The sequence below is a fragment of the Triturus cristatus genome, chromosome 5_2, assembly GCF_964204655.1.
Source record: "Triturus cristatus chromosome 5_2, aTriCri1.1, whole genome shotgun sequence".
Lineage (NCBI taxonomy): Eukaryota > Metazoa > Chordata > Amphibia > Caudata > Salamandridae > Triturus > Triturus cristatus.
In genome coordinates this window covers 424,827,173-424,851,378 of record NC_140588.1, presented here as the reverse complement: position 1 = coordinate 424,851,378, position 24,206 = coordinate 424,827,173, and the positions used below count along the sequence as shown (strand labels likewise).

The window sequence follows — 24,206 nt, the reverse complement described above, 5'->3', positions numbered from 1 at the left end:
ACTAACATCAAGCCCTGCTCATATGGAGTGTTCTGGCTTGGTTTTCATGTGCTCTAGCTAGGAATTATGTTTGGAGCTCCCAATGTTTTGGAGTCAACAATGGACACAGAGAGTGGGAACTTGGTAATTGCTCTAGCAGAGGTTGGCCTGCAGGCCATGCCCTGGTAGGCTGCAGTTTAGAGTATGTCTGTGGCATTTTGACTTTTCCAGCCTTTGACCTGTGTCACTGCTTTGCCTTGGCTCGACCGCCGCAAGCTTCTGCTTGGGATACCCTGATGCCACCATTAATCTTGTAGTCAATATCTCTCAACATAGGTCCATTTTTACATTGCCTATGATGAACTGGTTGCTTCTACTCTTCTCTGAATTTGCTTTGCTGATCCCTGGTCTTTCCCTGCCCTCTGCTGTGGGGACCATCTCCAAGCAGATGTGCGGCGGGAAGACGCTTAAGGTTTTGTAATGTGAATAGTATGGAGGTGTCGCAATCCGGAATCTTTCCCAGAGGGAGGCTGGCCAAACCAATGAAAGTTTGTAAGAGAGAGGGATAAAGTTCAGCAATTTTTGTTTTATTCCAAAATTCAATTTGTCAAGAATACAAAAATTAAGTCAAAGTCTGTGGTCTTTCAGGGGTCCGAACTCCTGGTTGGAAAAGGTTCCGTCTTCACCAGCTCTTCCCCTGGACTTGGGATTGGATATTCGGTACGTCACCTCCCCAACATTGATGGAAATGGTGTGGGTGGATGGGGATAACACAACAAAAGAAATAGACCGGAGTGAGTAGCAGGGAAAAACTGGCGTTTCTCTCTCAGGGAAGGGGAGCGAGGGGAGAAGTCACCTTCGACCGGCACCGAGTGAGCCCCGACAGGACCTCCCTCCTCCCTCTATACAACGTCCTTCCCCCTCCCGTGTCCCGTAAGCCCCTGTAGCGTCGCCCGTACCTTAGTAAGCCACCCTCCTCCAGGGGGGTGGCTGGGCGAAACGTAGTCCTGTTGGCCTTCCGGCTTGTCGTCTCTGCACGCCACAGCAGTACTTGCTTCGGTCTCTTCTTCGGCTCCGCTTCTTCTCGCTGCTATTCCGCCTTCGCTGTTCATCTCTGTCCACGCCACGACCTCTCCTGCTCCGGGGAAACCCGCTTACGTCTCCTGAAAGAAGGACGGCCCTCTTGTTTGCGCCCGCTGCTCCTCCGATAGCCCGCTTGGGTATGACGTCGTGGGCCACACCCCCGGGAATTCCGCCTGAGAGATTCCCTTAAAGGGCTCTTGTCCTTCCTGCACAAAGGGCGAAACAACTGGGTCAGAATCAAAGGGCAACAAAGTCCGCAATCCGTTATCGGACTCGTGACACATGCCCCCCCTTGGGATTCCCCGATCAGGGGAAAGAGGAAACCGGGACAGGTAGTCAACATTGCCTTGGTCCTTGCCCTTGCGATGAAACACTTCAAAGCGGAAAGGTTGCCGGGCCAGAAACCACCAAAGGACCCTGTCGTTATTCCCCTTGCTCCTTTGGAGGCAGGTGAGAGGGGCATGGTCGGTATAAAGCAAAAAAGAGTGTCCCTCCAAATAGTAACGAAGTTTCTCTACACTCCATTTCAGTGCCAAACACTCCTTTTCTATTGTGGGATAGGCCATTTCCCTGGGAAAAAGTTTTCTGCTGATATACAGAAGGGGACGTTCTAAGCCCTCGCTATCTAGCTGGGAAAGAACAGCCCCTATCCCCACCCCAGAATCATCTGTTTGGAGTATGAATTGTTTATGGAAGTTTGGAGTGAGAAGTACAGGAGGGGTGGTCAGTGCTGTTTTTATGGGCCGGAAAGTCTGGAGTTCCTGTTCTGTGTGGTTTTTGATTCGAGCAGCTGTGGAAGATTTTTTTAGCAAGTCAGTGAGGGGGGCTACTGTTTGCGAAAAATGAGGAATGAACCATCTATAATGGCCGACCAAACCTAAAAAAGCCCTTATCTCTTTTCTGGTACTGGGAAAGGGAGTGTCTTGGATGGCTCTTACTTTTTCCGCCTGGGGTTCAATCATCCCCTCCCCTAATAGGAATCCTAGGTATTTGACTTTTTGAAAGGCAAATTTGGATTTTTTTGCGTTTATGTGAAGGTTAGCTTTCTTTAGCTGTGTGAGGATGGCGAAAAGGTGGGTTTGGTGTTCTTCCCACGTTTTACTGAATACAACAATGTCGTCTAAATAGGCTGATGAATACCCTAGATGGTTTTTCAGAAGGGTGTCCATGAGTCTTTGAAAGCTAGCCGGGGCGCCATGAAGGCCGAAAGGTTGCACCGTAAAGCGAAAGCACCCGTCCGGCGTAGAGAAAGCCGTCTTTTCTTGGTCCTTCGGGTGGAGAGGTATCTGCCAGTGGCCTTTGGTGAGGTCCATGGTGGATATGTAGCGAGCCTCACCCAGGCGTTCAATCAGCTCATCCACCCAAGGAAGGGGATACCCATCTTGTTTTGAAATGCGGTTTACCGCTCTGAGGTCAATGCAGAAGCGGGTGCTTCCGTCTGGCTTCGGGACGAGGACTATTGCCGAACACCAGTTACTCTGGGAGGGTACTACTACTCCCAGAGCCAACATGTCGGCCACCTCTTTTTTTAGGGCAGCACGAAGTGCTTCGGGGACCCAATAGGGTTTCTGTTTAACCACCACTCCCTCAAGGGTTGGTATCGAATGGGTTGCTAAAGATGTTTTTTCTGGCCGGTTGGAAAAGATCTCAGAGAAGGAGAGGAGAAGGGCTCGTAACTCTTCCTTCTCTTTTGTACTGAGTTCTGGGCCAAGGATGGTATCCCCCTGTTGGAAAACCACTCCCACACTAGAAGGGGTGGTGGTGGTCTTCCGGACACACTGTGGTAGCTTGGCTCGAGTGGTCAGGAATCAGGCTCCGTGCTAAGCATACAACATACCCAAACAATAACCATGCGTGCATCCGTTCCAAAAACGACTCTACACCGTAAAAATTATGAAAATAACTTTCTTTATCTGCTTTTTCTCTTAGTTGCTGATTGGAGAAAATAAATAACAATCACAATATACAAACATTTTAGAAAGTGCAGGTCAAATAAATACTGGCTTAATGGTTCAATAAATAGGGGTGATCATAAATACTGAAGGCATAAATAAAAGTGCAATACAGACAGGCAATTAAATATTCTGAGGCAATAAATACTGTAACCAATAAATATTGTGCATCAATAAATACTGTGGACCAATAAATACAGTGGAACAATAAATAGGTTAAATACAATAAATACAGTGCCCCTAATAAATACTTAAAAGCTGACAGTGACACTCATGGATTCAGATCACTTTTGAATTCCTAAGGGCTGATTTGGCCCAGGCACAGCTTGTGGGGATGTGGAAGGCTTGGGGGTGTCTACTCCCTGGCTTGGTCAAGGCTGAGGCCTAAACTGAGGTAGATAAAGGGGGAAAATACCAGAGACCTGGCTCTCTCTCTCCACACAACTTCTCTAGATTAGTCCCAGTTCACCCCTGGCACAGTCAGGTTGGTTCCAGCACCTCCCTAGCCCCTTAGAGCAGTCTCTCAGGTCTCCACAGGGCCTTAGGCGCCCTCTACTCCACTTACTGCCCTTTTTCTGATGCTCCGACGCCGCTGGAGTCGTATCGATGCCGTGAGGCGGTTCCGGTTCGATGTCGGCGGCCTCGGCACAATGTCAGTTCTTTGACGACGCCGGCAGGCGGATCCGGTCTCGATGTCAGCGGCCTCGGTTCGATCTCGACCTCCGATTCGATGGCGTCGGGCAGTCTTACTCGATGTCGACTTCGGGCGGCTCCGGTCCGATGGCGACCTCGGCTTCGATGACGTCGGCCGGCCTTGCCTCGATGTTGACTTCCGGCGGCTCCGGAGTGCGATCCTCACTCCCGACCTCCGGTGCTCCTCACAGGTTTCCGGCGACTCCGGAGTGCGACCTCCACTCCCGACCTCCGGCACGATTCTCACAGGTTCCGGCGACTCCGGAGTGCGATCCTCACTCCCGACCTCCGTTACCCTTCACCTCGGTCTCCGACGACTCCGGAGGGCGGACTTCACTCCTCCGATGACGCCGCTCACTCGACCTCGGGTGACTTCCTCCTCGACCTCTGGTATTCCTCACGACCTCTGACGGCGCCCTCTCTCGACCTCTGGCGGCTCCGGGTACGACGTCTGCTTTTCCAGTCGGCGCCGCTTCTCCACCTCGGGCTCCAGGTCTTAGGCTACTCGACGTCGGACTCCAGGGAAACCAGCTTCCAGGTCAGGATCTTGCTGTTCTCTTGTTTCTAAGGCCTGTTCCTGCTGTCCAGGTCCTCAGGATGGTTTTTCTGACTTCTTCCCACACAGGGCTCTAGGCTGGGCTCCGTCAGTAGGGACTAGTATCAAGGGTGGGTTTATGGACCCCACTCCAGGCACAAGTTTCCACCCCTGCTGCTTCACTCCTTCCTCCTTCACGTTTTTGCTGCTCACTCCTCACCAGTCAGGTGCCAACTGCCAGCTCCAACTGCCAACTCTCTCTCTTAACTCCCCAACATTCTAAACCGCCTCCAACTGTCACAGGGTTCTGGAATGTTCTGGAAGGTGCAGGTAGGTTCCAGTGGATGCTGGTGATGTCACAGGTGGCCACCATTTTGTGCTCCAGGCCCTCAGACAGAAGTTTCAGGGGTAGCTAAAATGGCTCCCTGAATCTGCAGCAACACGAAAAAGTCTGGTGGTTCCCAAAAAGGAAAAATTCAAACAGGGTTTGAGGCAAAAGTGGGACAAAATAAATAATGATGAGGAGGGACCACCCAAAGGGCTGACAGGTCTAACACGCGTCCCCCCCAGCTGAAAGTGGGGAGAGCTACCCAACCCCTTGGGAGTTCTCATCACTAAGGCGGAAATACCTTGAGAGACCGTCTGCATTGGCGTGGTCCACTCCAGGCCGATGTTCCACCTGAAAGTCCATCCCCTGTAGGGAAATAGACCACCTCAACAACTTGGGATTCTCCCCCTTCATTTGCATCAGCCAACGAAGGGGTCTGTGGTCGGTCTGAACCAGGAAGTGCGAGCCAAACAGGTATGGCCGCAACTTCTTCAGAGCCCATACCACTGCAAAGGCTTCACGCTCTATTGCACTCCACTTCTGTTCCCTGGGAAGTAGTCTCCGGGATAGGAAGACCACGGGTTGATCCAGACCCTCTTCGTTGAGTTGCGATAACACTGCCCCAATGCCATGTTCTGATGCATCTGTCTGGACAATGAACTCCTTGGAAAAGTCTGGGGCCCGTAAGACCGGGGCCTCGCACATGGCTTTCTTCAATCTCTCAAAGGCTTGCTGACAAGCCTCCGTCCAGACTACCCGTCGAGGTTGTTTCTTGGACGTGAGCTCCGTGAGGGGGGTTACGATGGTACCGTACCCCTTCACGAAGCGGCGGTAGTATCCCGTGAGGCCCAAAAATGCTCGGACCTCAGTCTGTGTCTTGGGGGGTTCCCAGGCCATGATGGCCTCGATCTTCGCCTGGAGGGGTTGCACCGCTCCCCTACCCACCAAGTGTCCAAGGTACACTACCGACCCCTGCCCGATCTGGCACTTGCTGGCCTTGATCGTCAATCCAGCTTGTCTCAGGGCCTGGAGAACAGCTTGCAGGTGACGCAAGTGATCCTCCCAGCTGTTACTGAAGACGGCTATGTCATCCAGATAAGCAGCAGAGAAACTCTCCATTCCGGTGAGGATCTGGTTTACCAGGCGCTGAAACGTGGCAGGTGCGTTCTTGAGCCCAAAGGGCATCACACAGAACTGGTAGTGGCCATTGGGCGTGGAGAAGGCTGACCTTTCCCTTGCTCCATCAGTCAAAGAGATCTGCCAGTACCCTGAAGTAAGGTCAAAGGTACTTAGATATTGGGCAGCTCCCAGCCGGTCAATCAATTCATCCGCCCTAGGGATCGGATGAGCATCAGTTTTGGTCACTGAATTCAGTCCCCGATAGTCCACACAGAACCTCAGTTCTGGTTGGGCACCCGGTGGTGCAGCTTTTGGTACTAACACCACCGGACTGGACCAGGGGCTGCTAGAAGGTTCGATCACTCCTAGCTCCAGCATCTTAGTGACTTCGCTATGAATGCTGGCCTTCACCTTGTCTGACATCCGGTAGATCTTGGACTTCACAGGTGGGCTGTCTCCTGTGTCCACGTCATGGACGCACAGGTGAGTCCTACCCGGGACAAGGGAGAACAACGAGGAGTACTGCCCCAGGACCTGGCGACAGTCCTCCTGCTGTTCAGGAGTTAGAGATGGGGAGAGAATCACTCCCTCCACCGACCCATCCTTCTCTTGAGACGCAAACAGATCAGGGAGAGGCTCGCTTTCCACGTCCTCTCCTCCGTCAGTCACCATCATCAAGATGACTTCGGGCCTCTCGTGGTGGGGTTTGAGGCGGTTGGCATGCAGCACCCGCAGGGGCTGACGAGGGGTCTTCAGGTCCACCAAGTAGGTAGCCTTACCCTTCTTCTCCAACACCTCAAAGGGTCCTGACCAGCGATCCTGGAGGGCACTAAGCTCTCCCGGTTCGATCACCCACACCTTCTGGCCAGGCTCCAACTCCACCGGGTGAGCGTTGTGGTCATACCACGCCTTCATCACTGCTTGGCTGGCTTCCAAGTTGTCAGAAGCTTGCTTCCACAACTTAGCCATTTGGCTCCGGAAGGCCAGCATGTAGCCCACCACATCCCGGGGAAGCTTTCTGGGAGTTCTTTCCCATCCGTCTCTCACCAGGTTGAGAGGTCCACGTACAGGGTGCCCATACAGAAGCTCGAAGGGGCTGAAGCCCACTCCCTTCTGTGGCACTTCCCTGTAGGAAAAAAGTAAACAGGGTAGGAGGACGTCCCATTTCCTCCGCAGGCTTTCAGGCAGACTTCTGATCATGCCCTTCAAGGTTTTGTTAAACCTCTCCACCAGACCATTTGTCTGGGGGTGGTAAGGAGTGGTGAACCGGTATGTCACTCCACACTCCTTCCACATCGCCCGCATATACGCTGACATGAAGTTGGTCCCCCTGTCGGACACAACTTCCTTGGGAAAACCCACTCGGGTAAAGATTCCCATCAGGGCCCTAGCCACAACAGGTGCTGTTATGGTCCTCAGAGGTATTGCCTCTGGGTACCGTGTGGCATGATCCACCAGAACCAGGATAAACCTGTGACCAGCTGTAGTCGGCGGATCTAATGGACCCACAATGTCGATGCCCACCCTTTCAAAGGGGGTGCTAACGACAGGAAGTGGTTCCAGGGGAGCTTTCAGCTTCACCCCTGTTTTCCCACTGGCTTGGCAAGACACACATGTCCGGCAGTAGGTATCGGACGACACTTTCATCTGAGGCCAATAAAAGTGTGGGACAAGACGGGCGAAGGTCTTGTCTTGCCCCAGGTGTCCTGCCAAGGGGATCTCGTGAGCCAACTCCAGAAGGAAGGCTCGATAACGTTGAGGAACCACCAAGGCTCGTGACGATCCATGTAGGGGTGCCTTGGGTTCACTGTAGAGGAGGCCATCCTCCCAGTAAACACTGTAGTTCCCTTCAACGTTCCCTGCTGCCTGGGCTTCGGCCTGTCGCCTTAGCCCCTCAAGGGTAGGGCACTCCCTCTGGCCCTGGCAGAATTCCTCCCTGGACGGGCCTCCCTCCACGTGCCACTCGGCCGGGATGGGTAGGTCCTCCAGGTTGGTAACGTCCCCCACCGCAGACTCCTGGTCCACCACCTCCGGTGGCCTATCCGTCCTACGGGGTGGGGACGCCGAGGCAGGCTCCTCCTGTCCTCGGTTCTTCCCTTGACTGGCAGCTGGCTGGGCCTTTGTTCCAGGCTCCAGCCGGAATGAACTCCCTCTTCGGGTAGTCGTGGACCTTGTGCTAACACAGGCCCAGTCAGGTGTACCCAGCATCTCTGTGTGAGTCCGGTATTCCACCTCCTTCCAAGCGTTTTGCTCCATGTCATTCCCCAGCAGACAATCGACTGGCATGGCAGGGCTTACGGCAACTCGAAGTGAACCTGCAACCCCCCCCCATTCAAAGGGAACCTCGGCCACTGGATAGTGGCCTGTTCTGCCGTCAGCCATCGCGGCTGGGTGGAGTACATCGGGAATTACCTGCTCTGGAGACACCAGTTGGCTACGCACCATAGTCATACTGGCTCCTGTGTCTCTCAGAGCCTCCCCTCTTTGGCCGTTGATGGTGACCCATTGCCCATACTTTGCGGTATTTGCGGGCACCTGGATCTTAGGAACCATCTCCCGTTCTCCCAGGGACACTAAAGTGACACCCGCCCACTCCCTTCCCTTAGTTAAGGGCATCTCCTCCCCGAGCACTACACTAGCTACTCCGGGGGTCTTTCCTCCAATGGGAGGGGGTGGTCGTTTCAAGCACTTCGGATCTCCTTTATAGTGTCCAACGCCACCGCACTCATAGCAATGGACAACCCTTGGCTGCTGACTCTGGCCAGGATTAGGGTTTCTGGGCGGGTTAGCCTTAGGGGTGAATCCTGTTCCCTTCCCTTGGAAGTTATTTTGGGGGCCTTTGGAGAACTCCTTTTTCTTTTCCCCTCCCTCTTTCTTCTGGGGGGCACCCTGTCCGGCCTTTTGAGTATCCCCTCCAGTCCCCCTTGTGGACACCCGGGTACTAGCCCAAATGTCCGCCTCCTCAGCAAGCTTCCGGGGACTGGTCAGCTTGCTATCCACCAGGTGTTGCCGCAGTTCAGGGAAACATTTCTCGAGCAGGTGTTCCTTCAGTACCAGGTCAAACAACCCCTCGTAGTTCCTCACTTCACTGCCCTGAATCCAACCTTCCAGTGCCTTCTTTGCATAGTCCAGGAAGTCCACCCAATTCTGCGTGCCCAGTTTGTGACTACCCCTGAACTTCTGTCTGTACTTTTCAGGTGTTAGTCCAAACTTTCTGATGAGCGCCAGTTTCATGGTGGGGTAGTGGGTCTGCTCATCCTCCTCGAGGGCCAATAAAGCATCCCTACCAGCTGGAGGCATGTACTTGTACAATCCCCCTCCCCAGTACTTCTCTGGAACCCCATGGGCCCTCAACGAGACCTCATAGGCCGCTAGCCACTTGGCGATATCGTCGCCCATTCCATAGCTAGCTACTATGTCCTTTGGCATGTATGGTTTAGGTTCCCTGGTGATCTCTTGGGTTTGGCTGCCACCATTAGGAACAGGTTGTGCCCCGATTCTCAAGATCTGAAGATCTATTTCTTTCAGTCGCAATTCATGGGCCATCCTCTGCTCCTCCTTCTCCTTTTCCAGCCTTGCTAGGTCCCATGTGAGCTGTCTTTTCTCCCTCCGGTCTGTTAGCTCCACTTCAGACAAGCCACCGCTAGAGGCACTGCTGCCCTTCCTAGAAATGGTTCTGGGCCCTGCTGACAGGTTCCCCACCTCAGGTTGGTACATCTCAGCCCCCTCGGGGTCAGGCTCTCCATCCCTGTCTTCCTCCTCAGCCTTGCTTTCTCGGCGTGCCTCCCCCCAAGCCCTTAAGCTGGTTTGGAGTGCACCCTTCTTTGCTCCTGGGGGACAGTACACCCCCTCCCGCTGGCAAAACTCCCTGAGTTGGGCCACAGTGTACGTTTCTAGATTTTCTAGTACAAACTCCATCTTGCCCACTCAGGTTAGAGGACAGGTTTTTGTGCAGTAACTATGCAGGGGGGTACCTTTAATAATACCTCCTCCCACCACCAGAGTAAATTTGGAAAAAACAAAAACCCACAATTAGGAAGGCCGCTTTTGAGAAAACTCCCGGTGTAGGCCTATAGACTACCCACAGTTATTGTTGAGTATGCGTAGGCACAGCTCTATCCCACCACTGAACACCAATTTATGTTGGAAAACCACTCCCACACTAGAAGGGGTGGTGGTGGTCTTCCGGACACACTGTGGTAGCTTGGCTCGAGTGGTCAGGAATCAGGCTCCGTGCTAAGCATACAACATACCCAAACAATAACCATGCGTGCATCCGTTCCAAAAACGACTCTACACCGTAAAAATTATGAAAATAACTTTCTTTATCTGCTTTTTCTCTTAGTTGCTGATTGGAGAAAATAAATAACAATCACAATATACAAACTTTTTAGAAAGTGCAGGTCAAATAAATACTGGCTTAATGGTTCAATAAATAGGGGTGATCATAAATACTGAAGGCATAAATAAAAGTGCAATACAGACAGGCAATTAAATATTCTGAGGCAATAAATACTGTAACCAATAAATATTGTGCATCAATAAATACTGTGGACCAATAAATACAGTGGAACAATAAATAGGTTAAATACAATAAATACAGTGCCCCTAATAAATACTTAAAAGCTGACAGTGACACTCATGGATTCAGATCACTTTTGAATTCCTAAGGGCTGATTTGGCCCAGGCACAGCTTGTGGGGATGTGGAAGGCTTGGGGGTGTCTACTCCCTGGCTTGGTCAAGGCTGAGGCCTAAACTGAGGTAGATAAAGGGGGAAAATACCAGAGACCTGGCTCTCTCTCTCCACACAACTTCTCTAGATTAGTCCCAGTTCACCCCTGGCACAGTCAGGTTGGTTCCAGCACCTCCCTAGCCCCTTAGAGCAGTCTCTCAGGTCTCCACAGGGCCTTAGGCGCCCTCTACTCCACTTACTGCCCTTTTTCTGATGCTCCGACGCCGCTGGAGTCGTATCGATGCCGTGAGGCGGTTCCGGTTCGATGTCGGCGGCCTCGGCACAATGTCAGTTCTTTGACGACGCCGGCAGGCGGATCCGGTCTCGATGTCAGCGGCCTCGGTTCGATCTCGACCTCCGATTCGATGGCGTCGGGCAGTCTTACTCGATGTCGACTTCGGGCGGCTCCGGTCCGATGGCGACCTCGGCTTCGATGACGTCGGCCGGCCTTGCCTCGATGTTGACTTCCGGCGGCTCCGGAGTGCGATCCTCACTCCCGACCTCCGGTGCTCCTCACAGGTTTCCGGCGACTCCGGAGTGCGACCTCCACTCCCGACCTCCGGCACGATTCTCACAGGTTCCGGCGACTCCGGAGTGCGATCCTCACTCCCGACCTCCGTTACCCTTCACCTCGGTCTCCGACGACTCCGGAGGGCGGACTTCACTCCTCCGATGACGCCGCTCACTCGACCTCGGGTGACTTCCTCCTCGACCTCTGGTATTCCTCACGACCTCTGACGGCGCCCTCTCTCGACCTCTGGCGGCTCCGGGTACGACGTCTGCTTTTCCAGTCGGCGCCGCTTCTCCACCTCGGGCTCCAGGTCTTAGGCTACTCGACGTCGGACTCCAGGGAAACCAGCTTCCAGGTCAGGATCTTGCTGTTCTCTTGTTTCTAAGGCCTGTTCCTGCTGTCCAGGTCCTCAGGATGGTTTTTCTGACTTCTTCCCACACAGGGCTCTAGGCTGGGCTCCGTCAGTAGGGACTAGTATCAAGGGTGGGTTTATGGACCCCACTCCAGGCACAAGTTTCCACCCCTGCTGCTTCACTCCTTCCTCCTTCACGTTTTTGCTGCTCACTCCTCACCAGTCAGGTGCCAACTGCCAGCTCCAACTGCCAACTCTCTCTCTTAACTCCCCAACATTCTAAACCGCCTCCAACTGTCACAGGGTTCTGGAATGTTCTGGAAGGTGCTGGTAGGTTCCAGTGGATGCTGGTGATGTCACAGGTGGCCACCATTTTGTGCTCCAGGCCCTCAGACAGAAGTTTCAGGGGTAGCTAAAATGGCTCCCTGAATCTGCAGCAACACGAAAAAGTCTGGTGGTTCCCAAAAAGGAAAAATTCAAACAGGGTTTGAGGCAAAAGTGGGACAAAATAAATAATGATGAGGAGGGACCACCCAAAGGGCTGACAGGTCTAACACCCCCACTGTGGTTTCTGCAGGTGTGGTGAAAGAGACACTACAGGGTTTCGGTGGAGGCGGACCCAACCACTTTTTAAGGAGGTTCACGTGGTACATTTGGGTTTTGTTGGTGGAGAGGCGGATCACGTAGGTGGTCCTCCCGACCTTCACGACCTCATAGGGACCCTTCCATTCTTTTCGTAATTTGTGAGAGGAGGAGGGGAGAAGTATTAAAACCCAATCACCTGCTTTAAACTCCCTCCACTTTGTCCCCTTGTCGTATTGTGTCTTATGTCTCGTTTGGGCTTTATCCAACTGCTCGTGAGCCAGGGTTCTTGGCTTGTGAAGTCGTACCTTCACTTGGTTTGCATAGTCCAATAGAGCGTGTGCTTCCGCAACAACTTGTTCTTCCCACATCTCTTTTGTGATTTCAAGGAGGGTACGAGGGCGCCTCCCGAATAAGAGTTCAAAGGGGGACACACCCAGGCTTGACTGCACAGTACTCCGGATCAGAAAGAGCGCTAACGGAAGAAGCCGATCCCAATTTCTTCCATCCCCTGACAGGAGCTTCTTTAATGTAAGCTTCAGGTTCCCATATAACGCTCTACGAGGCCGTCTGTTTGGGGGTGGTATACGGACGTTTTGATGTGCCGTATATCTAGCTGTTTACAGATCTCTCTCATGAGACGGGACACAAAAGGGGTGCCCTGGTCTGATATGCTGGCTGTGCTTCTGCTGTGAGTAAGGGAGCCAGGTAAAAGGTCCATCTGTCGCTGGCCCTAGCGGCCCGTTTAAAATTAAGAAAAAAGGCTATGGGATCCTCCCCAGGTATGTACTTTTGTAGTGGGATAACCGTGCCAGGTGGTGCGGGAGTTCTCCCTTGTCCCAGTCCCAGAAGGAGCTGGTTTTGTCCTTCGGCCAGCTTCAACAGGTTGTCCGCTTGGGCCTGTATGGCGGTGGTAAATTCTGTCCGGTCCCTTTCTGCTTGACTGGTACTCTGCTCGATGGCCCATTCTAGTTTGGTTTGGCTCTCCTTCAACTGGTAGATGAGGTTCTCCATCTTGTAGTGACGGAGCTATGCCGGCATTCTCCACCACTTTGTCGCAATCCGGAATCTTTTCCAGAGGGAGGCTGGCCAAACCAATGAAAGTTTGTAAGAGAGAGGGATAAAGTTCAGCAATTTTTGTTTTATTCCAAACTACAATTTGTCAAGAGCACAAAAATTAAGTCAAAGGCTGTGGTCTTTCAGGGGTCCGAACTCCTGGTTGGAAAAGGTTCCGTCTTCACCAGGTCTTCCCCAGGACTTGGGGTTGGATATTCGGTACGTCACCTCCCCAACGTTGATGGAAATGGCGTGGGTGGATGGGGATAAAACAACAAAAGAAATAGATCGGAGTGAGTCGTAGGGAAAAACTGGCGTTTCTCTCTCAGGGAAGGGGAGTGAGGGGAGAAGTCACCTTCGACTAGCACCGAGTGAGCCCCGACGTGACTTCCCTCCTCCCTCTATACAACGTCCTTCCCCCTCCCGTGTCCCGTAAGCCCCTGTAGCGTCGCCCGTACCTTAGTAAGCCACCCTCCTCCAGGGGGGTGGCTGGGCGAAACGTAGTCCCGTTGGCCTCCCGGCTTGTCGTCTCTGCACGCCACAGCAGTACTTGCTTCGGTCTCTTCTTCGGCTCTGCTTCTTCTCGCTGCTATTCCGCCTCTGTTGTTCCTCTCTGTCCATGCCACGACCTCTCCTGCTCCGGGGAAACCCGCTTCCGTCTCCTGAAAGAAGGACGGCCCTCTTGTTTGCGCCCGCTGCTCCTCCGATAAGCCGCTTGGGTATGACGTCGTGGGCCACACCCCCGGGGATTCTGCCTGAGAGATTCCCTTAAAGGGCTCTTGTCCTTCCTGCACAAAGGGTGAAACAACTGGGTCAGAATCGAAGGGCAACAAAGTCCGCAGTCCGTTATCGGACTCGTGACAGGAGGTCTTCAATGAGCATGTTTGGGGACAGAAGGAAGGGTGCTTGAGTGCTCTGTCCCGACTTTCCAGGAGCTCCAAGCCATGAGGACCATGTCCGGTGCCTGCAAAGTTGCATATGGTGTGATTTGCTCTTAAGTTTTAAGCTTTCGCCTTTTAGTGTTACTTCTCATGCCCATGGAGCTGTTACCACCCATGGCAAAAGAGCTCTGCTCCCATGCCTGTGATGTGCTCTTGCCTGTGTTGTTGTGCCTTTTCAAGTAATAGTTAACACTGCTTCTGATACCATGCAGACCTGAACTGCTCATTCTCCCAAGGAGCAGAAATGTCCTCCTATATTGTACAGCATGAATATGCGGCAAGCGTACACTAGAGTTGCAAGATTAACATCATCACTAGAATGGAAAATGGGGTCCCTGCAATCCAAGTTGGAAATAAAAGACAGCTTTAATTTAACTGCGCTAATGGTAGCTACAGTTCTCCGGGGCAAACACAACAAGATGATGGACGGAGTACTGAAACTTTTTAACCACTCACCCCCAGTCACAGATCTGGGTTTAATCCATCATTCTTTTGCTCACTGTGCCACTCCAGTTTGGACCCATCCGTATACAAATCAGTCTTGACCCTGTTCCTCATGGGAACAGTCCAGCCCGAACTACCATGCAGGTCCTCCCTGGACTGGAAACAAGCATCCTGGGACCTGTTTCAGGGTTTCACCCCTCATCACCCAGGCTAGCTTGAATCCAGTGGCACAGCGAGCAAGGGACCCACGTCTGATCATACCCTTGGCCACTTAGGGTGAACATAGCAAACACAACAAGATGATGGACGAAGCACTAAAACTTTTCAACTACTCATCCCCAGTCACAGATCTGGGTTTAATCCATTGTTCTTTTGCTCACTATGGCTGGGTCCAAACTGGGGTGGCATAGCGAGCAAAAGAATAATGGATTAAACCCAGATCCGTGACTGGGAGTGAGTAGTTGAAAACTTTCAGCACTCCGTCCTTCAGCTTGTTGTGTTTGCTTGCAACAGATCTCCAACAGTCTCATGAGTCTTTCCCTCTCTCCTCCCTATTTATTTTATTTATTTAGTTTAGAGTTTATAAAGCGTACTGTAACCAAATGGAATCATGGCACTGGTCATAGCAGCTGGGGAAGATAGAGGAAACGAAATGGAACAATATCCATTGGAAAATACCTGTAGTGACATAGCCTCAGGGATAGGCGACTGAGTTCTGATTACTTGGGGAACAGCCAAGTTCTCAGTGCCCTCCTAAACTTCAGTAGGTCAGACATGGATCTTAAGGAGGCGGCAAGAGCATTCCAGAGTTTGTATTCACAAACCATAAAGGTCCTTCCTCCTTGCCTGGATTTCCTAAACTTCGGTACAGAGAGCAAATTGGCTGATGCAGACCGGAGGGCTCTGTTGAGGATATATCTTCTCAGTCGCTTTTGAAGGGGAAGGGGGCCCATCCCATGGCAGTCTATAAACGTCATGCAGAGGGATTTAAACCAGATTCTTTGCTTGAGTGACAGCCATTGCAGCTCCCTTAATTCCAAAGTGGCAGAAGATATGGGGGTAGATTTAAAGCAATATACTTAAGAGAGGAGAACATGCAGCAGGGTTATAGATGACTGCACTGCCTAGACAAGTCACAAGAAAGTAATAAGATATTGCCCGCCTCAAATGGCCAGCTGCGATATGACCATAAATAATCTTGTTTTTCACAGGGGTATGAGAGGCAATATTCTAGGCAATTGTTTACAATGAATGCATCAATTCGGGAGAAACAAAGAAAAAGTTAACGTCGTTGTAAAGGTTCTTTTAATTTTTATTCACGATGTGCTCCTGATACAAAACAGCCAACGCGTTTCGCCCAAACAAGGGCTTCTTCAGGGCTGCAAGGATCATACAACAAATAACAGCTGTCAGTATTGGAATTCTGTAGTAAAGCCAATTTTAATGAGTAGGGCATACCCTTTAATACTTTGTCTAATGTGACTGTACTTTTATCCTCTCGTCTATGGATTTTCTATTTAACTAGCCTGATCTCATCTCCTGTTTAGAACACTGAATCCTTACCGCGGATTTTATCGGAACTTTTCTCTGATATATAGCCCTCTTTTTTTCTTTCTATTCTACCTTATTAGGTATCGTCTACACTTTCTATTATCTAGTACCAACCCGGACCAGACTTTTTCATTAACGATTACTCCCATTTGAGGCGCTGCCTCTCTACTTACCGTAGTAAGCGCCCCTTTTTTCAATTAGCCCTTTTTTCCTAATTAGCCCTTCTGTTGCTCTCTTTTGAGACTTTCTCACTACATTTTCCCTATGTGTGACTTCTTTCAAAGGCCCTGTTTCACTTTGATTTTTCCAGCTTTCAACTCACCGGTTTCGGACACGGTCTTTGTTTCACTCTTTGGTTCCATAAATGCAAATCAGTATTCTCCTCACCGCCTTATGGGTCCCCTTCCTTCCTGGACAATACTTTACCCCACTGTCTTTAACTTTTTATCACATTAGGCTGTCACCCTTTAGCTGCACCAGTCTTAAAAAAAGACTTTACTACAGAATTCCAATACTGACAGCTGTTATTTGTTGTATGATCCTTGCAGCCCTGAAGAAGCCCTTGTTTGGGCGAAACGCGTTGGCTGTTTTGTATCAAGAGCACATCGTGAATAAAAATCAAAAGAACCTTAACAACGACGTTAACTTTTTCTTTGTTTCTCCCGAATTGATGCATTCATTGTTAACAATTTCCTAGAATATTGCCTCTCATACCCCTGCGAAAAACTAGATTTAAAGCAAGTTGAGTGGCTGCATTCGGGACCCTAGATAGACGATGTAAAAGATATTCTGGAGCATCCAGAAGAAGGGCATTGCAGTAATCCAGGCCACTAAGAATGACGCTGCTGGCAACCATTGCTCTGGAAGAAGGAGCGAGTACTGGCAGGATCTTCCGAATAGCGGTCAGCAGCTCAAAACAGGTTCCTGCCAGTTTATTTATATGAGTTTCCATACTAAGTTTGTCATCAAAGGTGACTCCTAAGTTCTGGACCAAATTAACCACGGCCACCGGTTCGTTAAACGATCCAGGCCAGAGATTAAGGGCTAAAGTCTTCGGCTTAGAATGAGCTGTACAAGAAAGTATCTCAGTCTTGCCCCCATTTAAACTTTAGAGAGTTGATGATGAGCCATGAGATAATTTAATTCAGGCAGTCAGGAAAGGATATAGTTGCATATTACTGCCCAGAGACAGGATGAGCTGAGTATCATCAGCATAATTAATTAAGGTCATGTTGTGAGACTTAATAAGTCTAATCAATGGGGCCAGGTAAATGTTAAACAAAATTGGGATGATAGTTGACCCCTGTGGCACTCCCTGATTGATGGCCCTGGCTTTCGAGCGATAGCGGGGTAGACCAACAGCTTGACTTCTATTTGAAAGATACAAGCGTACTCATGTCAAGGCAGTTCCGCTCATTCCAATAGACTCTAACCTGATTAGAAAAATGGCATGGAATACTGTATCAAATGCGGCCGAGAGGTCCTTAAAATCATCCCTCATGCATCTCTACTCTCTTTTCATCCTCTCATCTCTCTATCCTTTACTCGGTCCCCTTTTCCTTCCTATCTCTCAGTCATCCTTATCCATCCTTTATTTCTCTGACCTTGTTTCCCTTAAGACCGCCTGTTTCTTCTCCTTTCCTCTCCCTCAGTTCTTCCATATAATATCTCTTCTCTCTCAATATTAACCTTCTCTCGCCCAACGTCCCCTTAATCTACCTGTCCTATTTCTTTCCTTCCTTTTTCTGCATCAGCCTGAAAGCTCTAGTTTATCTGCAAGGTATCTCTGGGTATTGAAGTGTAGGAATTTATGGGTAATTCAGGCAATTTTTAACTGTATTCTTGCTTCATAGGGGAGCCAGTTTACAGATTTCAGATTGGGTTGATGTGGTTGTTTCTTTTAGATCGTGTTAAGAGCCTTGTAGCAGAGTTAAGAGAGGCCCTTAACTGAGCCGTCTTGGATTTGGGTAGGTCGTAGAGAGTCGCACTTCCAATGTCCAATTTTGGAATCACTATGGCTTTTGGCAGACTTAAAGTCATTTAGGGGGAGGAAGGTTTTTATTTTCCTTAAGAGGTACATTTGGAAGTTCACTCTTTTGGTGGCAGCACTGATGTGCTTCTACATGTTCAGAATCTTGTCTAGAATTAATTCCAGTGAACTTGCGGAATCTATAACGTGTGGCAAGCAGTTAAGAGCTGTTAGTTGCTTCATCCATTCCTCGATATCATATGACTGTTTGGGTGGGGCGATTAAGAGGAATTCCGATTTGAGAGTGTTTTGTTTAAGGTGGTTACATGACAGCCAGTTTTGGATTTTTTGTAGAGTTAAGTTGAGGGACATGATGTCTTCGTGGGAGGAGACTTTCAGGTACAATTGGGTGTCATCGGCTTACATGTGATAGTGGATGGGGTATGGTAGAAGAATTTCACTTAAAGGCTCCATGAACAAATTAAAAAGAGTGGGCGAGAGCAAGGACCCCTGTGAAACCCTTAGTGTGATCGGAGTGGACCTAGACAGGGACTGATTAACCCTGAATCTTTGAGTTCTGTTGTGGAGAAACATGGCGAACCAATTTAGGACAGACCCTGATAGCCCCGTCCTATGTTCCAGTAAGTGTAGTAGGTTGTTACTTAAAGTGTATAATACTGGCAAAGGACATCCCCAGCCCCGTTTCTTGTTTCTGCCCCTGTTCTTAGTATTCGTCTGTCCAGAGGGAATAAATATGGTTTCCCACCATAGGGGCTTCTAGTGTGTTCACATGAGCTCCTACACCTCTAGGTATGTTCAATCCTTCCCAAGCTCCTCTCTGAAGAGGGAGAGGCTGACACAGTCTTTTTGGCTAATTCTTTGAATTTGTATAGATGCACCAGACACTGATTTGCAGTAGCCATCTGCGCAACATTTCCAGTTTGGCAATGTAAATTGGCTCTGCCTTGCAGCTCACTGCATATTGTGGGAACTGAGTATGTAGGTGGACCCTGTTGCTGAAGATGCATGCCAGACTGTGAATCTGGCATGCTGCCCACATCCTTCTAGGACTGAGCACATGGCTCAGCTGACGATTTGCTTGGCACCCCTGCTGTTGCTTTTGCCATGTCTGTACGCTGTCAGCCAGTCCAAAAGGTCCTGCTGCAACGAAGAAGAGCTTGACCCCTTTCTAATTCTCATGAGATAGAGACAGGCTGCTAAGGAATCTATCTCAATGACTTCAGATGTTCACAAGCATTTGGTAAGCCCATGAAACCTGCCTTAGAGATGCAGGTAAGCTGATTGAGGGACTGACTACTACACACGCAGGTGAAAGGATGATGATTCTGTCTTCATTCATGAGCCCTTCTGCTCAGATGTTTATGATTTAATGTATTTTCATTCTCCCTTTGACCTGCCTTGTGAGCTGGAATCACATCTTTACCAACAGCTTATTAGAGGCTGTCCATGAGGAGATGAAAATTATGCCTGCATCACTTACTTAGGCAGCATGTTGCTGGATAGTGTGCTCAACATCTGCCTAGTTGCCAGCGTGACCTGGGGCACTGTGAATGTTCCTTGGTCATGGTCGCCAAGAAAGGTGTTTTGTGACCAGATGGAAGATTGGTAAAGGCTGCGGCTATGCTACTGAAACTGGCAGAGGGCTAAGGATGTCATATTTGGGCCAGTTCTTGGACTTTTACGCCTACGCTATCATACTCAGACAAGGGACATGGTCGAGCTTATGAAGAACACTTTCCAAGATGGTGGTTTGACAAGAGAACTTTAGCAGAAGTTCTTGATCAATTATCAAGTTTGACTTTTCCTGTTTGAATCGTAAATAAAAGAGGCACTCACAAGTGGAAACACGAACAGCAACTATTCGTTCACCACCCATGGTGTTCTGTTTTTGTCCCTGTTTTACTCCTTGGATTTGGAATCCTTTTCAGATCTTCTTGTGGATAACTTGACTAGCCTACTTGTATCTTCTTTTAAAGGAAGACTTAAGGCCAGAAATAGGGATGTCAGAGAAAGATCGGTAGGAAGGAGACTGAGAAAGAGGTGAAGCCTACATGAAGTGTTTAATGCCTGGCTTATCTGCTGCACCATCTTCAATCAAGAACTACCAGATTGGCAGCGACGCATTTTTGCCCTTGTGGTACTTCCTCCTATTTGGGACCATCTAAAGGAAGCATATGACACCTTCCGCGTGTGTTGTTAGGTGCGGGGTTGCACTGTGGCTAAGGCAAGGAGTTGCCCTTTCCCCTAGAAGGCACTCTAACAGACCTTTACTGCATCAGCAAAGGGTAGTGGGAAAAGATAACACCAAGGCCAGGGAGACACAGGACATTGGAAAGAAAACCTCATTTCAAAATAACAGGAAGTTAAAAATTCCCTTAGTCTGCAAAAGAGATTGTCGGAATTTTTGCATTCACGTGATTGCAAAATTCCATTGATTATAACTACTTTTGTTTCCAATATGCTATTTTTGCACACTGTTGGGCCATCCTAAATATTGTTGCTTTTTATTTGTAGTAGTGAAGAGAGGGCTGGATTGTTTTTAAGATTTGTGATCTGAGTAAAAATGTTTGGTGGGGGGGGTTACTTTTGGGGCCAGCCCTACAGGTTGCTGAAGTCATTCTACGTGGTCGTCCTGCAAATGCAGATCTTAAGAAGAAGTCACTTACCTGAGCAGAGTAGACTTCTTTCCCACACCTATGTTAGTGCGCAAAAAGTGTTGTGAATTACTTGGTTGTTTTTTTCTTCACTGAAGAGGCCCACCTTCACTACTCTTCATAGCACATTCACAGCAATGGCAATGTTTGGAAATACCTTTTGAAGGTAACACCAGGAGCTATGCAGGGTCATTTGTCACAATAAAGGGATACTTCTCTGCCATTCAGACACGTGTAGAATTATGCCAGAGACAGAGAAACCCACAATGCCTATGCTATGGACTTTGTGGTAGTTTGTGCCAAAAACGAGAGAGGGGACATTGTGCAACTTCCTCTTCTAAAGACACAACACAATTTATGTATAGTTGAACTTACCGCCTTCTGGGACTTTTGGTCTGATGCAGCTGACCCAGAGTTAACAGGATAAAGTATCAAGCAGATCCCTTGAGATCTGAACAGAGGAGAGAACTGTAATAAGGAAGAATGAAAGAAACATATTCAGTTCCAGGCCACAAAGCTAAATATTGCAGTATAGGGACTGGGCAAGGGGAGGATGGAGTTTAAGGCTGGTTGATGAACTGTCTCTCTCACCTCGCAGTGCTGCCAGGGGCTGTAAACTGCTCTTCAGGATGCTATATACTGGCCCTTCTTGCCTGCCCCTGGAAGTAATCCCTCTAGCAGGCCCTTTTAGGGGGCCGGTGGAAACTGCTCCATGAAGACGAATTGAAGAATTATGACTGCCGCCATGTTGGATATGCAGGCCCGGTCCAGGAATTTTTATTTGGGTGGGCCAAGGGTGCATTCGGGTGGGTCACTGCTGGCCAGATTTATCGCTTATATATCTAGCCAGGTCTGCTTCTGGGCCCTGTTTTATCTCTCCTTAGTCTTACAAGGCCCAGTAAAATGCACTCTTTTCCCAGTCTCTTTCTAAATGTTATCACTCTCAAAAAGTGTTTTTTTCCATGTAATGTCCCTTTGATGGGAAGAGGAGGTTTCTAAGGTGGGAGTATCAGGCAAGTGACACTACTCGGGTTCCCTCTGTGTGGGCCTTCAGGCAGAAACCCTCTTCATTACTACCTCCACCTGAACCCCCGATTCTGCAGCGCGCTCCCTTACAGGCTTGATTATCCACTTTTCTACCATCCCTCTCCATTGCCCCTTATCTCACAGCTGACCTTGGGCCCCAGCCCAATATCAGCCACCATTCAGCTCCACTTTCATTATTCCCAGTCGAAAAGAATAGTAAAATCACCTTCAAATTTATAACACTGAATATAGCAGTAAATGTAATTAGCATGCACTGTAAAGTATGCTCCACAGTTGTGCTAATCATCTGACTATTAATTAAATAAACGAAAACAGAGAGGCCATGACAGGGCCGGCTTTAGTGCTGGTGTGGAAGTCTTTTTTGGCGCCCCACCAATTACCTCTTTCTCTGTAGATAACTTAACTACCACCCTTCAACATTGCCCTTCATCTCTCCGTAGCCCCTCCCCCTCATGGCCTCCTCCTCAGATTCCCTCACTGCTACCCTCCACCAGCTCCCCTCATGTCTCCGTAGTTCCCCCACCCCATGACCTCCTCCTCAGATTCCCTCACTGCCACCCTCCACCATTGCCCCTCATCTCTCCGTAGTTCCCCCACCCCATGACCTCCTCCTTGGATTCCCTCACTGCCACCGTCCACCAGTGCCCCTCATCTCTCTGTAGTTCCCCTCCACCCCATGACCCCCTCATCGGATTCCCTCACTACCACCCTCCACTAGTGCCCCTCATCTCTCTGTAGTTCCCCCCACGCCATGACCACCTCCTCGGCTTCCCTCACTGCCATTCTCCACCAGTGCCCTTCATCTCTCTGTAGTCCCCCCACCCCATGACCTCCCCCTCAGATTACCTCACTGCCACCCTCCACCAGCGCCCCTCATCTCTCCATAGCCTCCCCCATGACCTCCTCCTCAGATTCCCTCACTGCCACCCTCCACCAGTGCCCCTCATCCCTCTGTAGTACCCCCACCCCATGACCTCCTTCTCGGATTCCCTCACTGCAACCCTCCATTAGTGCCCCTAATCTCTCTGTAGTTCCCCCACACCATGACCTCCTCCTTGGATTCCCTCACTGCCACCCTCCATTAGTGCCCCTCATCTCTCTGTAGTTCCCCCCCCTCCCCATGACCTCCTCCTCGGATTCACTCACTGCCACCCTCCGCCAGGGCTCCTCATCTCTCTGTAGTTACCCTCACCCCATGACCTCCTCCTCTGACCCTCACTGCCACCCTCCACTAGTGCCCCTCATCTCTCCGTAGCTCCACCCCCACCACGTGACCTCCTCCTCGGATTCCCTCACTGCCACCCTCCACCAGCACTCCTCATCTCTCTGTAGCTCCCGCCATCCCCTTGACCGCCTCCTCGGATTTCCTCACTGCCACCCTCCACCAGTGCTCATCTCTCCGTTGCCCCTCTCTCATATCCATTTCATTTGTTGTATAGCGCTACTCATATCAGTGTAGGGTGTCACAGTACTTTACATAACAGCACACGTTATACAGAGACAATAAATCAGTCTACGGGGAATGTCACAAAATCCAATGAGGATTACAAGGTGTAGTAATCAAATGTCATCCATACTAGTGGGCAATATATTTTACGAGGGTTTGGTTTGGAGAAGCACAAACTCAGGATTTAAAGAGTACTCAGGTGGTTGGGAGTTGTCTTTACTGATAAAAATGTATAACTGCCAAACAAACTCTTATTAGCAACATTAGAATAATGAAAGACTGGAGATGTTCTAACTATATCACAGCACAAAAAAGCAAAGTTTGTATGCAGCTCTTTGATGGCAGTTCATAGGTCACTGTCCTATGTTAGGATAGTAACTTCTGAACTGCAAGTAACACAAGGATATCTGTGACAAAGGCAGTAACCCACTGAGCTATTCCACATAAAATTCAGTTTATCAGCATTTAAAAACTACCAACAGACAAATGGTTGCTCTGCAGCAGGATCATAAATCACTAGATATCTGATTTTTTTTTATTGTTGTACATCGGTGGCAGATTCACTGCGAGGGCCAAGGCTCATGTTTGGGTGGGCCAGTCACAAGTTTGGGTGGGCCTGGCCCACCCGGCCCACCCTCTAGAACCGGGCCTGTGGATATGGCTGAACGTCACGTCATGCCCACCTCTGAACTGTTCTGCTGCCCCCTTGCCACTCTCCAGTCCTGCTGTTCAATCCGCTGCAGGAGAACACCCCAACTTCCAAAATGAGGCGCATTGGGACTGAGCTGCATTCCTCCACCAGGCCTGACTAATGGGAAGGGGAAAATGCACTTCCGGATCACCAAATAGGCAAAGTAGGCTCCGGTCTATGGGCCCCACTCCTTTTAGGGGCCACGCGACAACGGATCAAAATAATATTGATTTGACGTTGAAAGAAAATTACAATCAAGCTTTATTAAATGATTTACAAAAGATAGAAAAGAATTAATCAACTCAAAGAAACGAAAACTTTCAAATTAAAGAATATATAGAGGAAATGCTGTATTAATGTAATGCAGTGTTATAATCAAATTGTTGGTTGCTAAAATTAAAAACGTATTAGGTGATAATTTGCTGGGGGCGAAATTTCGACTGTCTAGGGTCCTCCACAGGGTTAATCCGACACCGGGAAAGTCTGAGGCAAGAACTCTGGGGCAGATTTACAAGCCC

At 49.7% G+C, this 24,206-nt stretch overlaps 1 long non-coding RNA gene across 2 annotated transcripts in view; it reads right to left on the bottom strand.

Moving 5' to 3' along the window:
* LOC146823099 (uncharacterized) overlaps positions 1-24,206 on the bottom strand; it is a 340,269-nt gene that overhangs the window by 34,562 nt on the left and 281,501 nt on the right. Inside the window, exon 2 of one of the 2 annotated variants that reach the window (XR_014962139.1) lies at positions 20,879-20,971. The exons of the other annotated variant lie outside the window; for it this stretch is intronic. This is a non-coding gene — a long non-coding RNA (uncharacterized LOC146823099). The remainder of the gene's footprint in view (positions 1-20,878; positions 20,972-24,206) is intronic. 2 annotated transcript variants of the gene reach the window in all.